General features: G+C 40.3%; 1 protein-coding gene across 5 annotated transcripts in view; it reads right to left on the reverse strand.

The window, feature by feature from the left end:
* The window catches only part of TBL1XR1 (transducin beta like 1 X-linked receptor 1), a 162,137-nt gene extending 145,084 nt beyond the window's left edge, over positions 1-17,053 (reverse strand). For 4 of the 5 annotated variants that reach the window (XM_026650050.2, XM_026650049.2, XM_026650047.2 and 1 more), the window contains exon 1: positions 16,871-17,053. The gene's annotated coding sequence lies outside the window, so the exon portion shown is untranslated. Of the gene's footprint in view, positions 1-16,297; positions 16,356-16,870 lie in introns of those variants that run through there. The other variant, XM_029911093.1, reaches the window with a different exon arrangement.
* Positions 17,054-17,423: the final 370 nt, after the last annotated feature.

Raw genomic sequence — 17,423 nt, forward strand, 5'->3', positions numbered from 1 at the left:
GAATGGCGGGTGCAACACCAAAGTAAGAACTCAGGCTAATTCTGTAGTGAAGACAGACTCCCAACAGGACTTCTGTGTCAGGGAGAGGGAAAGCCTGAATGGTACAGGTTGAAGGGGCATTATCTCAAACATCCTTTTCTGGAGCCCATTTTCCTAGGAGTCTTGGTGCCTTTTCCAGTGGCTTTGGGATGGTGGGAAGGAGAAATCTTCTTGCCTTTGGGGCACTACTCAATCCACCTCAACCCCACAGTAAAGGATCTGCAGACCTGAAAACTGATTTCCATTTGACCCAGCTTATGAGCCTTTCAAAATTATGAAAAGCCTCTTCCGCTTCTCTGGAGTGTCACTAAGCAGCAAACTTCCCAATAGAGTATATTAAATGGTGTACAATTGCTGAGGGCCTGCTCACTTTGTCTGGGTAGCCACATGACATGTATATAAAGTGCAGCTTTCCCTAGCTGAGCATTTTAAGCCTGATCCCGAGCATATTGCAGTTATTCAAGATAGGCACTTTACAAGAGTAGGCACCAATCCTGCACCACATATACAGGCTTAACTTTCATATTATGCACATGGGAAAACGTGTGCAGAACTGAGGCATTAGCACGAATTATCTTGTTCCAAAATTAGCACATATGCTTAGATAGCAATTTTCATAGGCTCACAGCCTGGTCAAATAAAACCAATGTTCACCAGACTACACAACTCCATCTACTTTTTTATATTACAACTCCCCAACAATCGTCTTGGCTAGGGCACTGCTGTGCCTAATTTCAACAAAAGAGATGGTTAAAAAAACATTAACAGCAATCTTTTTTCTATTCTACTGAAATAAACACACTTACACACATCCTATCCCCACAAAAAAAAAATTTTTTTTTAATTCATCTTTGGACAGAGACAAAGCCTGGAAAATTGCAGCCCCAAATATGAAAGTTTCATAAGAAGCTGAAAATGGGATGCTGCCTTTCTTGTTATAATATGGTATGGGAGCTCTAAAATCATGGTAAACCCAATTTCCCCACCTCCCCTCCCCAATAATGTCAGCTGTCCTAGTGTTAAGACCAGAGGTTCTAGAGAATTTTTAGTTGGGTCAATTAGTATCCCCATGAAAAATATCCCAGCCCCCTAGAGAAGTCTGTCAGAAGAATGTGAAGATACGTCTGAAAGGAAAAAGGGCTTCATTAAGGTCTCTGAAATATCTTAGAGGCCGAGGATCATGCGCACAAGTGATATTTTTAACCACTAACGAAGTTCTTAAAAAAAAATTAAAAATAGATCAAGCAAAAATGCTATGTAGATTATGTTCAGAATAAGGTACACGCTTCAGTACTTTCTGGTATACATCTATATATGGTACAAGGTAATAATATGTACTTTTAAAAGAAATTCTCCCGTAATTCAAAAACTCCTGAAGAGATTTTCCTTAAACTGTTTAAAAAACAGAATGAACCCTAACTTCATCATCAAGCAGGGATGGAAAATTTTAGCCCAAAAGATGAAATGTGAAAACAGGGTGTTATAAATCTCTAGTAACGCAGGCACAAGCAGGCAAACTATACACATGCACAAAGGTCAGTTATGGTGTTGGGTTTGTTTTTTCCCCCAAAGACCACGATTTGCCTTCTAGAACCTTTCTATACTGCCAGAAGTTGCATGGTGGGAAATTGTCTTATAACACAGTAGTGCCTTGTCTTATATTAATTTTCATGCAAGATGTACACTTTCATGACAAGGCTTGCAAAATTCTATCTGCCCCAGGCCATGTATCTCTTTGACAGGCAAGTAAAATACCATTAGATATTTCATTATCAAGAATCATAGTGAAGGGCACACATGAACATTTTGTGCCTGGGCTTGTAAATTTTCATAATTATTTTGCCAGGCACATAAACACAAAAGTGACTCTTATATCTTGCTTGTGAATACCAGACCAAACTGTGGTATAACCATGTTACTAAATCTTGTTTCAGGAACATGATTATACTGCCATTTAGTCACAGCTACACAGGCAAGCCCAAACAGTCAGGATACCATCACGTTGTGACATGATCACCAGACACGGGAATTTTGGAAGAAACTGTCTTCAATTCTAACTGACCCGGTCCTACAAGGTCTTACGAATGTAACTGTATGCATGTACATATGCTTAGTAGTCCTACTAACTTCAACAGGGCCATTCACAGTGCAGAAATTAAAACACAGTAGGCAAGTCTTTGCAGACTCAGGTCCCAAATTTTGTCCAACTTGGAGGAAAAAATCCTATCAGACTGTAAACCCAGCATGGAAAATATCAACATGAAAGGAATTTTTTTGCCTAAGCTATGAACTCAAAGTTAGCAAAGGTTGAAAAATAAAATTAAAACTACTTTGCACTTCTAGAGAGCCTTTCATCTAAAAAAGATCTCAGAGCACTTTATAAACATGGCCTCAAAAATCCCTGTGAAGTAGAAGATCAGTTTTGCATGGGTAAAGTTTTTAATCATTCACCAAGATCACACAGTAGCAGAGCACAGGGTAAAACCCAGGGATCCTGACTCCTAGCCCCCAGCCCTAACCAGAGGGCGGTACTTCATTTTCTGTATGGAAACTCTTTACTACAGTAAAAAAAAGTTAACACAGCATCTTACCATATATATTAGTCTCAAAATAGGAATTCTAGGAGATGTTTGAGTTCTCTAGAGTTCCAAGGACATACAATGTTGCTGCAATGGAGGTGTGGAAGCTTATGGAAAGCTGCAGAAATAATTTCTATGACAGCAGTGGGGATTAACACTGAACTGCAAGATAATTCCATGGGCCCTTCCTTCAGTGCCCTTCAAAAACTGCAAGTTATTCTCTTTAAACAGTTCCTGAAAAGAGATTGTCTAGGCAAACAGCATTGGGACAAAAAAAAGCTGAAATCCTTAAATGATGACTCATCTATTTATGTTCAGTAATTCTATAATAACTGCATTAGGAATCCAAAAAAAACAAAACAAAAAAACAAAACTTACTGTTGGTGCTGTAATGAAACTACAATAATATTTTACAACTTATCTATAAGCCACCAAAAGAAGTCATTTAACAGTAGACTATAGTGGCTGCTCACAAAGATGCAGATTTCTCAGCTGAAGGCACGTCAACATGAAGTCAACAGAGCTATGATAATTTACACCAACTGAGGATCCATATCTTTCCAAGCATCCTAATAATACACTGTACAGAGCTGTCACAATTTAGAGCACATTGGTGAATGCTATAAAACAGGGGTCGGCAACCTTTCAGAGGTGGTGTGCCGAGTCTTCATTTATTCACTAATTTAAGGTTTCACGTGCCAGTCATACATTTTAATGTTTTTAGAAGGTCTCTTTCTATAAGTCTATAATATATAACTAAACTATTGTTGTATGTAAAGTAAATAAGGTTTTTAAAATGTTTAAGAAGCTTCATTTAAAATTAAATTAAAATGCAGAGGCCCCCGGATCGGTGGCCAGGACCCAGGCAGTGTGAGTGCCACTGAAAATCAGCTCGCGTGCCGCCTTCGGCACGCATGCCATAGGTTGCCTACCCCTGCTATAAAACATACTGGAAGCATCAATGTTTAATAATTCAGACTTAAAATATTTTGGAGTGGGTGGGGGAGAACACTATATGTCTCAACCCAGATTGTAGACCAATGACCTGAAAAATGTTATTCTAAGGGCTTGTCTACACTTACAGCACTGCAGCTGTGCTGCTGTAGTGGTTGCTGAAGACGCTTCTTATGCCGAGGAGAGCTTCTCCCATCAGCATAGGTACGCCACCTCCCAAAGAAGCACTAGCTATGTCGACAGGAGAAGCCCTCCCATCTACACTAGGGGTTAAGTCGGTATAACTACATCGCTCAGCAAATCCATATCCCTGAGTGATGTAGTTATAATGAGATAGCCTTGGTCTACACTACACATCTCAGAGTCAAAAACATTGAGTCAGACAAATAAATTAAACTATGTTTGGCAATAGTAAGGCCATGTCTACTCTACAAAATTATGTCAACCTAACTTATATTGGCATACAGCCACCACAGTTAAATTGCTTGTGTGCGCGCACACTTGGCTCCTTGGGTCAGTGGTGCGTGTCCTCACCAGGAGTGCTTGTATCAATGGTATTGTCATTGTGGGCATTGTGGAACAGCTCCTGAAAGCCAGTAATAGTCAGCGTAAGCAACACAGTGTCTACACTGATACCGCATCGACCTAATTACATCAAGTATCACTCTACGCCACTTGGGGAGGTGATGTTACTAAATCAGCATAGAGGGACTTGTGTCAGCAGGAGTCAAATTTATGTGAACACACTTCCATAGCGAGATTGATGAAAGGCAGCTTACATCAACCTAACCCTTTAGTATAGGCCAGGCCTCAGAAATGGAAAAAACAAAATAATAAATAAAATTACTCCCAGGCAGCGGATCCAATCTTTCAGTTCTTACTCAGGCAAAACTCCCATCAATTCCAATGGGATTTTTCACCTGAATACGACTGTCTATTTACACCCAGAGACTTTACATGCCAAGTTTCTACATTATATACTCCTGAATATGGCAATTTGTAAGTGGCAAGAGCGTGGTATTGCAATAACAGTAATCTATGTCGAGTCTACGACCTATGGGCCGCAGTGCTATTTTTAGGTTATGTGTTGACAATGTCTCTGCACCAGAGAGCTTACAATCATATTTTAAGTACGTTCAAGTAAAAACCATTTTTACTGCCTTCTGTCAAAGTACATCTTATTTTCTCTCCTGTGATGCTTGTGTACATTTCAGAGAAAGGGCACACACGCATTATCAGAAAGATTTTGCTGGGTTTATGACGTATCAATTTTCCCCCATTTTATTTTCTTTAGTTCCTGAACAACTACTCCACCAAATCAGTAATGGTCACTTTCTAGAGATTAAATATTAAGCAGAGTATTTCAGGCATTACTGCAGTTCCTGGACACAGTTAGACTGTAGGCTCTTTAGAGACTGTTCTCCAACATTATAGCTGCAATTCCACAAATTGATCTGTGCTGGTAGAGGCCCGTACTAAAGGAATCTGTTTACAGACTTCAGTTTCCAAGATCAAGGTGTACAACACTTAGAACAATGAGGCACCAATCCCGATTGTGGCTTCTAGATACTACCATAATACAAACTAGGTGAGACTATGACTGAATTCATTATGGCTGACTTCGCTTTTGTTGCTTTAAGTCAGAACCTGAATGTCACTTATTATAAACAATCCTTATGCTAAAAAGCATGGGACTAAACTGCTCAAAACAGAAAAACACCAAAAGGTTTTCATTTAATCCAGTGCAGCTTTTGAAATTCCTACTAAGGACCCAAGCTAACTCCCATTAAAGTCCCCTGTTGACTTTAATTGGACTTGGATCAACCCTTAGTGCCTGAAGGCAAGTTTATTTTTATTAAATAAAAGACACTGCCAAAAGTTGCCAACTCGGTTTCCTTTCATAGCTGCCCCCTTCCAGATCTTACTCTCTGCAACACAGGCTGCTGAATGAAACTTACTCATGTCTCCAGTAAGTTTCACTCTGCAACACACAATGAAATTGAACAGCGTGACACAGTGCAGGAAGAATGCCCAATTTTGCTGTCTTCACACACAGCAAAATTCCTATTGATTCAAAGACTGCACAAGATCACTTCCACATGCGTAAGTTGGACTGGGGAAGAAAGAGAAGACAGAAAGAGTAGAGCAGAGAAACCATAAAACAGTAAACAGAGAATAGGGTGAGAGGACTGTTTTGGCTTAAGAGTGTCAAATACAAAAATGGCCAGGGAAAGCCTTTATATTAACAAAGAAAGACGGGAAAGACAAAATGATAACAGGAAATGAGAGAATTGAGGGGGGGGGTGAATGAGGTGGAGGAAAGGAACAGAAACAAATGTGAAATGCCAAGAGAGCCATGGAAGTTGTAGGCCTACATAAGAACAACAACATAAGAATGGCCATACTGGGTCAGACCAAAGGTCCATCCAGCCCAGTATCCTGTCTACTGACAGTGGCCAATGCCCGTGTCCCAGAGGGAGTGAACCTAACAGGTAATGATCAAGTGATCTCTCTCCTGCCATCCATCTCCACCCTCTGACAGACAGAGGCTAGGGGCACCATTCCTTACCCATCCTGGCTAATGGGCGTTAATGGACTTAACTAGATAAATTCATGGAAGTTCTCTTTTAAACCCTGTTATAGTCCTAGCCTTCACAACCTCCTCAGGCAAGGAGTTCTACAGGTTGACTGTAAGCTGTGTGAAGAAGAACTTCCTTTTATTTGTTTTAAACCTGCTGCCAATAAAATTCATTTGGTGGCCCCTAGTTCTTATATTATGGGAACAAGTAAATAACTTTTCCTTATTCACTTTCTCCACACCATTCATGATTTTATATACCTCTATCATATCCCCCCTTAGTCTCCTCTTTTCCAAGCTGAAAAGTCCTAGCCTCTTTAATCTCTCCTCATATGGGAAGTCTATTAACTTCATTTTATTTATTCATGTGACAGCAAACAATAGAAAGCTCATCACTGGCAGATGGCAAATGGAGGTGAGTTTTGGGGAGAGAGAAATGAAAAACACAACATTTTGCCACAATGTTATTGGTGGGCATGTAATGGTTTTGTTTGGAGTTTGTTTGTTTTGGGGGGGGAGGAGCAGGGAAATGGAGGATAGTGTTAATCAGCACAGAAGTAGGTATATGTCTTTCTGAAGGAAAAAAAAACTTTAAAGCTTAATACAAAAGTCTAGATTCTCCTGGAATAAGCAATGTGCGCACAGAAATGGGTGTGTTTCAAAACACAACATTACACTGACAGGCTTTTGCCATTTATACTACTGTCAAAGCAAGTAAAGTGCAAGTCATTTTCATTCAGTCTCTCCAAATCAAATTGCAAAAGTGCTGTCTCTCTCTTTTGTACTCTGAAAAACACCAACGACCTATTCCAAAATGCAGTAGTTAGACATGGAAAAGGGGTGGGGAGCTCCACTGAGCATGCTAATAAATGCATACACAAACAGGATTTTACAGATTCCAATGACATGCCTGCAAGTTTTTCAGTTCTTCAGTGGGGTCCAGCTGAAGATTGGCCCTTAATGTTAACAGTTTTGGTAACTTAAAATGACAAAAGGCAAAACATCTCAGCCCATATAACAGAAGCACTAGTACTAACAGATATCGGATACGCTAGGTGACATACCAGCTCAGTCTCTGGTATGGAGCCATAGTATTAAAAGAGTTAGTCAGAAAGTGGATAATATATTTATAAATTATTGCCCCCTCCCTATTTTTCATCTAATATGTTTTCAATCTATTGACAAGCCCTAGTCAATATAAATAACATCCAGAAAGTTACTTTTTTTTTTTTACTTCATACTCCTGAGCAATCAGCATGCCTCTCTCTCATGTGATGCCTAACCAATACTGATCAGACCAGGACCTCAGGATAACACTGCTTGCTTAACATTTGTCCCCTCCTGTTTTATACTCAAGAATATTCAGTGGAAATAGCTAGTAATGTCCACCTGACCCACCCAGGGAGGGTGGGTTTGTTTGCCTTTGGGGCATGTAATAAGGCCTATCTATTCACCCAGAAGATAGAAACGTAGGATCACAGGACTAGAAGGGACCTCAAAGGTCATCTAGTCCAGTTCCCTGCACTCATGGCAGGACTAAGTATTATCTAGACTATCCCTGACAGGTGTTTGTCTAACCTGCTCTTAAAAACCTCCAATGATGGAGATTCCACAACCTCCCTAGGCAATTTATTCCAGTGCTTAACCACCCTGACAGGAAGTTTTTCCTAATGTTCAGCCTAAACCTCCCTTGCTGCAATTTAAGCCTATTGCTTCTTGTCCTATCCTCAGAGGTTAAAGAGAACAATTTTTCCTCCCTCCTCCTTGTAACAACCTTTTATGTACTTGAAAATGAAAAGTGGATGTTATTTATGGTGCATGGAAAGCTCAATTGGGCTGTTGAATAGTCTGAGTAGGCAAGGTTTTTTTGATAGTGGAGAGTCTAAGATATAATGAATACAGCATGTACAGAGTAAGAAAGCTCTGAGAACTTTGCATAGGTACTTGATGAACTGGAATAAATAAACCTTATAAAAATAACCTAGTATGGGGAGACACTGGAAGAACCAATTAACATGGATTTTGCCAACATGAAGCACATAAATGCAAGCATATTTCCAGTAAGGAACCAAAGACCTTTTACAATTTACACAAGTAGCAGATGCAATAATGAAAAGACAAAAGGTGTGTTCTACAACTCACCCATTTACAGGCAAATATTTCCAATAATGGTGAGTGTCCTTGAGAGAACATAAACCAACAATTTTAATCTTTAAATTTAGCAGCAGATCTCTTTTTCTGCCACATCAAGCCTATCTAAAATTGCTTGGTGGGCAATTTCTTTGGAATTTATAGCCTGAGTGGTATTTCACTGTAAAACATTGAGGTTATGTTGCTATAAACTCTTTCTGCTTACACAGTGCAATGAATTCAGAATTGAAACAAGAAATATCAAACAATTGCTACATGTAGGTAGGTTAACCACACACCTAAAATGAAATGAGAATCAAGTGCTATCTCTACACAATTAGCCTGTTCAAATCAAGGTGCAACCTGTTTCTCTAATCCATATCAGGGTGTTATATTAGCAGATAGAAACAACTAATGTGTTGCTACCAAATATATGTTGTTACCATAACTTGTTTGGCAAGCTGTTTATTAATGCTGATGTCAAATGTTTCTCTGACTTTTGTATTATCTACACCTGTGCAGTGAATTTAAAAAAAAAAAAAATTAAAATTCACTACAGTATTAAATTTGAAAATACATTCTGAAAAATAGGATGTGAAAGGTTCTTGCGGATCACCACGGCAAGTTCTGTATTTCTGTAAAGGACATTCCAATTAAAATCTAGGTTTAAGAGCTTTTATTTAGGGATGTGTGTTTATGTTAAGACTCCCAGCAGGAACTTCTGCAATAGAATAAGAATGTTGACATCCATACAAAAATTAGCTATGATTCATTGTTTAATAGTAGTAGTCTCTGTACAAAACACTGCAGACTGAAGGATTTATTGCCAAATGGAGAGCCACCAATACTTCCTTTAACCTCATATGGGACAAATAATGCTCAAGAACTTCTAAACCTAATTTTTGTCACTGACCTCCTTTACTGCCCACACACCTAGACAAAAAAAAAAAAAAAAAATTCATGCAGCATCAAAACTAAATCCTCCCAAGCATTATTGGTTAAACCTCAAATAGAGAGTTGTCTTCTTAGCTGATTTCAGAGTAGCAGCCGTGTTAGTCTGTATCCGCAAAAAGAACAGGAGTACTTGTGGCACCTTAGAGACTAACAAATTTATTAGCATATGCTGAAATAAATTTGTTAGTCTCTAAGGTGCCACAAGTACTCCTGTTCTTCTTAGCTGAGCAAATTTGGAATGTGGATTGGTATGAAAGATGGAGGCACATCTTTGCATCAATTTGTATTTTGGTGTAGGAATTTCATATCACTCAGAGGTGGGCCAACTGAATCCCCACTGAAAGTCAATGACAAAATGCATTTGCTCCAATAGGAGCAGAGGCTAAGCCAACATAAAAAAAAACAAAAAAAATCCTACCTTTGATATCTATTTGTACAGGAAAACAAATCCTTTTAGAAATCATCCTGATATACAAACCTTGATTGGCTCCTCCAAAATGAGGGACAAAAGGTAACATCTGCAATTTCACTCCTCGGTCAGGCCACCCAGCATCACTCTGGCACTTAGGGCTGGTCTACACTTACCCCCCAAATCGAAGTAAGGTACGCAAATTCAGCTACGTGAATAACGTAGCTGAATTCGACATACCTTACTTCGACCTTACCGCGGTTCAGACGCGGTCCACACGCGGCAGGCAGGCTCCCCGTCGACTTCGCGGTACTCCTCTCGCTGAGCTGGAGTACCGCAGTCGACGGGGATCACTTCCTGGTTCGATTTATCGCGTCCAGACCAGACGCGATAAATCGAACTCGGAACTTTGATCCGCAGCCGTCGAACTACCGGGTAAGTGTAGACTAGCCCTAAGTGCCCTTCAACACAGTCCCTCAACTTTCCCTGCCCAACTCTTCCTTTTGAGCCACTGGGGTGTTGACATTCCCCTCAAGTGTGTCTGTGTTTGCAAGCATCCCCAGCTCACTGGATTTGGGGGTGGTAGGTTGCCCATCTGAAGAACGTGAACTTTAACACTGCCTGTTTGAATGTCAAGGGAACACAACATATTCAAAAAGTTAAATTTAGGGCCTCTCAAGGCTGACGTCTACAGTTTTCGTGTCAGGCACAGTACTTAGCACCACTCACTCTTCAACAGTAAAAATTTGACCCATTAACTTCTCCCCTTCAATAAGGCTCCAAAAATATACTGTGCTATGTAGTTTCGAGCCATTGCCAACAAACAATGCAACTGCATATGTAAGAGAAAAAAAGTTTCCATAATCAGTTTGATAGTTTTAATTCATAAAAATCTACAACGGTGTGATGTCAGCGGGAGTTCAACATGAGCTTTAAATGCAACTTACACTACTGGGGAGGTGATTAAATCATTCTGCAGCCCCACCAATGGGTTAAAAGCAGCACTAGCATCAGCTGCAAAAACAGCTGCTTGCCTGCCTCGCCAGAGGGGGTGGGGAAGCCTAATACACAGCTCCAGCAGACCAACTAAAATGTCTAGCAATGCAGTTCCAGCTATCCAAAGTAATATTCCAAAATGCTTGCTTATGGCAGACAGGTTATTTGGAGTTTCTCCGTAACGTAGTACATAGAAAAAGAGGCTGAACTGGATTTTGGATCATAAAACAAAACAAACAAGACACCCAGGATGTTCTGTAGATTATTCTGAACTTTTACTGCTAGACATCAATATCAATCAAGATCACTCTTTTGCAACATGGAGGAAAAAAAATTACACCAATGGAATAAACATTAAATTTCAAGTCACAGACTGGGGGGGGGTGAGGAGGTGGAAGTTTTTCACTATCATGAAACCCAACAGAAATAGGACTTACAGCCCGAACTGAAGTTTGCAAAAGCCAGTGAAATACACTTAGGGCTTGATTTGCAGAGATGCTAAGCACATAGAGCTCCCACGAACTTCAAAGTGAGCTATGGGTGCTCAGCGTCTGAAAACATGACCATCAATGTTTACCCAAGATTTTCTCTTTTCCAAACAAAGGTGTTAATTCATACTCTTAAAAAGAAAGATTAATGCATTAAGCAGCTTTGCAGCATAAGATCATCTTTTCAGATGTCAAAACTAGGATCTTTCAGGATGGCTCAGTAGTTGCATGGAAAACCGCTAAAGATGCAGGAGTGCTGCATGTTGTGGTGTTGGTGACTCAGTAAGCAGAAATCTTCCTTCCAAGTCAGTCCTGACCTAAACCCCTTCAGTAGGATTTTCTGCCAACGGTACCAGTTCACCTTATCTGTACAAGCACACCACTTCCCATTTAACTGTACATTCTCTAATCCGTAATGCCACTTGGACTGGTTCACATCCAATTCCTGCCACCACATCACAAGCCCAGAACAGAGGTTCATTACGAAGATAGGGAACCTAAAGAGTCTCACAAGAGCCTGAAGTAGCAGTACCAGTATCCAATCACTGTTTTAGGAGGCATCAGGCATTATGAGGCTGGAAGTCTTTCAGAAATAGCTAAAAACTAAACTTCTGACCACTCATGGTCATTAAAAATCCCTTGGCACTTTTTGCAACCAACTTCGGCCTTGTCTGAACTATGAAAAAAGCATGATCTTAACTCGAGTTAAACAATGCAAGATGAAATCCAAGTGAATACAAGGCAGAATGTAGTTTTCATACAAGTTAACTGGTCGAGTTCAAGACCAGGCTCCCTGATAGTCTTGAACTCAACCTGTCAACTACACGAAAATTACTAACTGCCTTGTCTTCACTTGGATTTCATCCCACATTAGTTAACTGGAGCGGAGAACACACCTTTTTTCATAGTTAAGACACAGCTTCAGTGTCCTAACAAGTTACAATTAGGTATCACATTCTGCCAAAATAAATACTACATTTATACAATTGACCACAATTAAATATTGCCAAATATTCCAGCAAGAATTACCTGATGTACATGGCGGCCTATCTTTGTGATTATATCACAGTGACATTCTTCCATTTTTCAGAACTTCATTGTGTTGCCTATTTTTCTGAGTTAAAATAACTCAGTTAACTAACTTTTTATTTTGTAATAAAGGCACAAAGTAGCTACGGTTATGCCTACAAGGGACCATAAAATCTTATTCTTTTTGTGACTGTTGTTCGTGTTCTTTTAAAAAAAAAACACACAAAAAAACAAAATTTAAAATATTTGACTATTTTTGACATTTGACCAATATTTTTTTCACCAGTTAATTGACCAATTATTTTTGCACCAGTCAAATGCTCAACCCTGCAGACTCTCCTGAAGCTTCACCTGGATAAGACATTTTCAACTTATTATCTTGCCATATTTTATTTCACGGGGGCTACATTTTCAGGATGGGTGAAACAGTCCCCCATCTACCCCATTTGAGATCTTCGGATGAAACATGGTCTGTGAAAAACCAGTTGTTATCTCTACGTTTCTTTATGGAAACTAAGAATTTAAATAAAAGAACATCACACTGAAGTGTTCAGAAAGTTGCACATGGGGAAGCCAAGATTTTTGGTGGATCCTGAGCCTACAACAGGAAATCAGGAGTTATTATTCCTTTATCAGCTATTCATTTGAAGATGTGATATTTTATACTTAGAGCCCTACCAAATTCACGGCCTGTGAAATCTGGTCTCCCCCTGTGAAATCTAGTCTTGTGTGTGCTTTTACCTTATGCTATACAGATTTCGTGGGGGAGACCAGCGTTTCTCAAATTGGGGGTCCTGACCCAAAAAGGAGTTGCGGGGGAGGAGGGGAGTCGCAAGGTTCTTTTAGGAGGGTCACTGGAGAGTGGTGGCTGCTGACTGAGGGCCCAGCTCCACAGGCAGCAGCGCAGAAGTAAAGGTGGCAATACCATACCATGCCATCCTTACATCTGCACTGCTACTGCTGCCGGCTCTGCCTTCAGAGCTGGGCTCCCAGCCAGCAGTCACTGCTCTCCAGCTGCCCAGCTCCAAGGCAGTGCCGCCACCAGCTGCTGCACAGAAGTAAGCGTAGCAGTATCACATACATACACCCTGCAGTAACCCTGTGGCCCACCCCCCACACCTCCTTTTTGGATCAGGATCCCTACAATTACAACACCATGAAATTTCAGATTTAAATAGCTGAAATCATGAAATTTACTATTTTAAAAATCCTACGACTGTGAAATTGACCAAAATGGACCGTGAATTTGGTAGGGTCCTATTTATACAGCAATGCCACACAGGAACAGACTTATTTATTCAACAAGTGGTCATTCAAAAGGTCCACTAGTCATGTCATTCACCTTTTAATGAGCTGTATGTTTATTTTACACTCCCTCACTCGGCAGATACTAGTTCAGAAGAATTTTTACCATATCAACAGAAATAACAATCAACAAGCAGTAAATATATTCCTTTGGTAGGAATTAATTGTACTCACCAAAAAAAAAGTCATCTCCTCTCTCTCTCTCTCTCTCTCTCACACACACTCACACACACAAATATAGTTTACAGAAATTATAGTTAAGACCCTGACCCTGCGCAAACTCTCATGATCAACTTTATGCACATATATAGACCCCATTCAAGTCAAGGCGGTCACAGATGTGCTTAAAACTAAGCACGTGCATTGTATTTGCAGAATTTCTGACTTCAGTATGGGTCTGTCCAGATGGAACCTCTTGTAGGACTGGGTCTTAATTTGCTTCTATAACATTTATAACAGTGGGCATCTGACTTGAATGTGAACTCCTGTGTAAGTAACCATTCAATTTACTTTACATGCACTTGGATCTGTGCCTCACTGAAAAACTTAACTGAAAACACAGTGAATATAAACACACACACACAATATTCGTGTTTTGACCATTTCAACTTACTCCATCTATGAGTAGGATTTAACAATGCTCTCTACCATCACAGCTATCTGAGTGGTAATGATTACAAAGTCACAAGTAAAGTTTTACAATACTTAGCACTTTATAATGCCTTATAACTTCAAACCAATGTACGAAACATCAATCATTGGAAGAAAAACTAAAAGCGGATTTGTAAAAATTTCTTTCAGAAAAAAATTAACTATTTTTAACGGGAGAGGGGGGAGGGAGAACCTTGAGCAGCAAATAAATGCTGATCAAAATTATTAGACCTATTACTCTCAATGAAGCAGGGAAACATTTAAATGAACAAAATCAACTGTAAACCCCTGTATATTCTAAAATTACGAACCCAAGTCCCAACTACTCTTACATGTTTAAATGGTATTTCCTTCCCCTCCCCCTTCCCTCATGGAGTGAATGCTAAATATTTTCCAGGTGTTCAGAATACTATTTTGGGAGACCTGCCACAAAGTTCCCAAGATATAATCCCATATGAACCACATGGTCATGGAGACAAGCCTGCACTTCCTTAACAAAATTTAAGAGACCATGAGAGTGTAGTCTCAGGTGATCTGTGATTACTAATAAAATACAGTGCTATTTCATTAGATCTTAACCAAAAGAAAAAATTAATCACTTTGGGAAACCATAGAATGTTTATTATTATTTACATAACACCGACAGCATACTAAGCAGATTTACCTTGACAGTAAAGCTTTTTATAAATCTCAGGCTCTAATCCTTCAAACACCTAAACACACGCTTAACTTTAAGCTCATGAATAGTCTCATTAAAACCAATGGGACTACTCATGTGGTTGAAGTTAAGCACCTGCATAAGTGTTTCCAGGATCCGAGCCTTAATAAGTTTGAACTGTATGCTGAAAAGATGAATATGGAGATGTCCAAACCAAGGCCAGACATCTGAGCCTTTGCAAAGTTCACTACACAATCAAGGCCCAAAACTTGGACAGCCCTAAAACTTCAGGCACTATTCAAAATCCAAACCTGAATTCTGCCAGTAGCACCTCTCTCTATGTAGGCTCTACCTAAAGCCCAAGGTCAGTATCCAGAGAGCGTGGCCCATCTATAATAAAGACCCCTCCCTTGTTAATATGCTTTGTGATGTTTTCAGATATCTATTTTATATACTAGATCAGTAAAGTATCAGCAATCAGGCTCAGCTAATTTTTATGTGACAAGACTGAATTTTCCAGATCATGACTCTTTACCTCCCATGCTTTAACACCAAAGAATGAGTATATTTTGTGATTGCTTCCATAAATCAGTTAAGTCTTGATTTATACAGACAGCAAAATGAGGATGTTGAATACATCTGATAGTAAAAACTCTATGAGCAAACTTCACTCTGCAATCCTACACAGCAACCTACAGATGAAACTTTATCTTGAAAGCTCAACATGCAATCTCAAGCAACAAGACTCTGCCATTAAGCACAACTAAGGCGCTCTCTCTCTCGCAAAAGAGACTTTTATCTTATAAATTTTCCTTAAAAGGGAATTGGATGATGAAAATTGAACTCACCTGGAACAACTTCAATGTACAATTTAACCCCATTAAATGGTATAATGAACTACATGTTTTGTATTTACAATGGATAAATATATTCAATTAACAGCACAGAGAAATATATAACTTAGGCGTAAAGGTCTTTTAAAAAATATAGAATGCACAGAACAAGATTGCCTGCTTCATTTTGGATATTTGATACTATTAAGTTAAAAAAACAACAAAAACAAAAAAACCACACAGCCCATTAACGGGTATAAAGGCTTATTTCCACAACTAGGGCCCATGTTTTGTCTTTTACATGTGGCCCTTACCCTGTAAAAGAAGATGTGATCATGTTCCACCCAGAACTTAACAGGAAACTGATCAACAATAACTTTGGCACTTTACACTTTTTAAAAAAAAAATTTTTTACATATACAGATATTTTCTTCTCTTAAATCCAGGGCTACATCTCCAGGGGAGTTAAAAAGGAAACACACCCCTCTAAGCTACAAATGAAAACAACATACACAGTTGAAAAGAAAGGAAATTAACAAAACAAAACAAAAATCACACAGAGGAAAGTGTAGACACAGATTCCCCTCCCCCACTCCAGCATGAGTTCAGACACAAGCACATTTCTCCCCAAGCTTTTCTTAACATTATACATGGCAGACACAAACCATAAACCGACTGCAAAATAAATACAGACCTCAGGTCACACTTCGGGGTGGTCTTCCCCCCTCCCTCCCGGTTTTAGTAGTAAATATGCACGGGGGAGGGGGTGGGAAGGATTCTTCTTCTTTACAAAAATCAGGCTAAAAATAGGCTATAAACCAGCCTGCCTCATGATGGCTCCTTGATTCAATTTGCTGCAAATTCTTTTTTCCCTTTAAAGCCTTTAAAATAAAATCCAAAGGGGGGGAGGGGAGAAATAAGAAAAGGGCAAGAAAGCCCTTCCCCCCCCCCCCAGCTTTAAAAAGAAGTGCCATTTACAATTAAAACCACCAGCTCCCCAAAATACATTTTTTTTAAAAAAAAAGAAGGGACCCAAGTTGAAAAATAAAGACATGTTACACTTGTGCCCATCCCCCACCAGCCCAGACCAACACAGCCCCCCCCCCCCCCCCAGCCCTGATCACTTCCCCAAAGCCCTCCCAGCCTTCCCCCCAAGAAGCTCCATAATAACCCCCCCTCCCCCCCTTGGAGGCACTTGATCCAGCCCAGGAGAGGTAAAGGCTGGTGCAAAACACACACACACACACACACCACCCCAAGTCCTTACCTTGCAGTTGATGGCTGAGTGGCTGCTTTTGCCCTCCCCCCTTTTCCTTGGCAATGGAGGCAACAGAAATGCACCCTGGGTTTCCTCCTCTTTCTCCAGCTAGAGACACATCCAAGCTCCCGCTCAGCGGAGGTGCCCGCTCCGAGCAACAACAACAAAAAAAAAAAAGACACAAAATAGAAAAGGGGGGGGGGGAATAAATAGCCACCCAACAGTGCTGTGATATTCAATTAGATCCCAAGCCAGCGCGAGGGGGGGGTGGGGAAGGGGGTGGGGGAAGCGAGGGGGGGGGGGGCGGTGAGAGGAGGAGTCCCGGAGGAGGGGGGGGGGGGGGGAAGTAATATCGCTCTGTGTGTGTGTGTGTGTGTGATTTAGATTGAAGAGGAATTGAGGCAGAATGTAAAAGCTGTTACTAAGGGAAGGAGCCAAACGGTTCAGCGCAGCCAACGGCTCTCAGACACTCCGCGCTGGGGGAGCGCGGGGTGCCCAGCCGCGCCGAAATGGGAGCGGCGGGGAAGGAGGAGAGAAGCAGGCCGGGCGGCTGCTGCTGCTG

The sequence above is a fragment of the Terrapene carolina genome, unplaced genomic scaffold (assembly GCF_002925995.2).
Source record: "Terrapene carolina triunguis isolate 2854851 unplaced genomic scaffold, T_m_triunguis-2.0 Scaffold88, whole genome shotgun sequence".
Lineage (NCBI taxonomy): Eukaryota > Metazoa > Chordata > Testudines > Emydidae > Terrapene > Terrapene triunguis.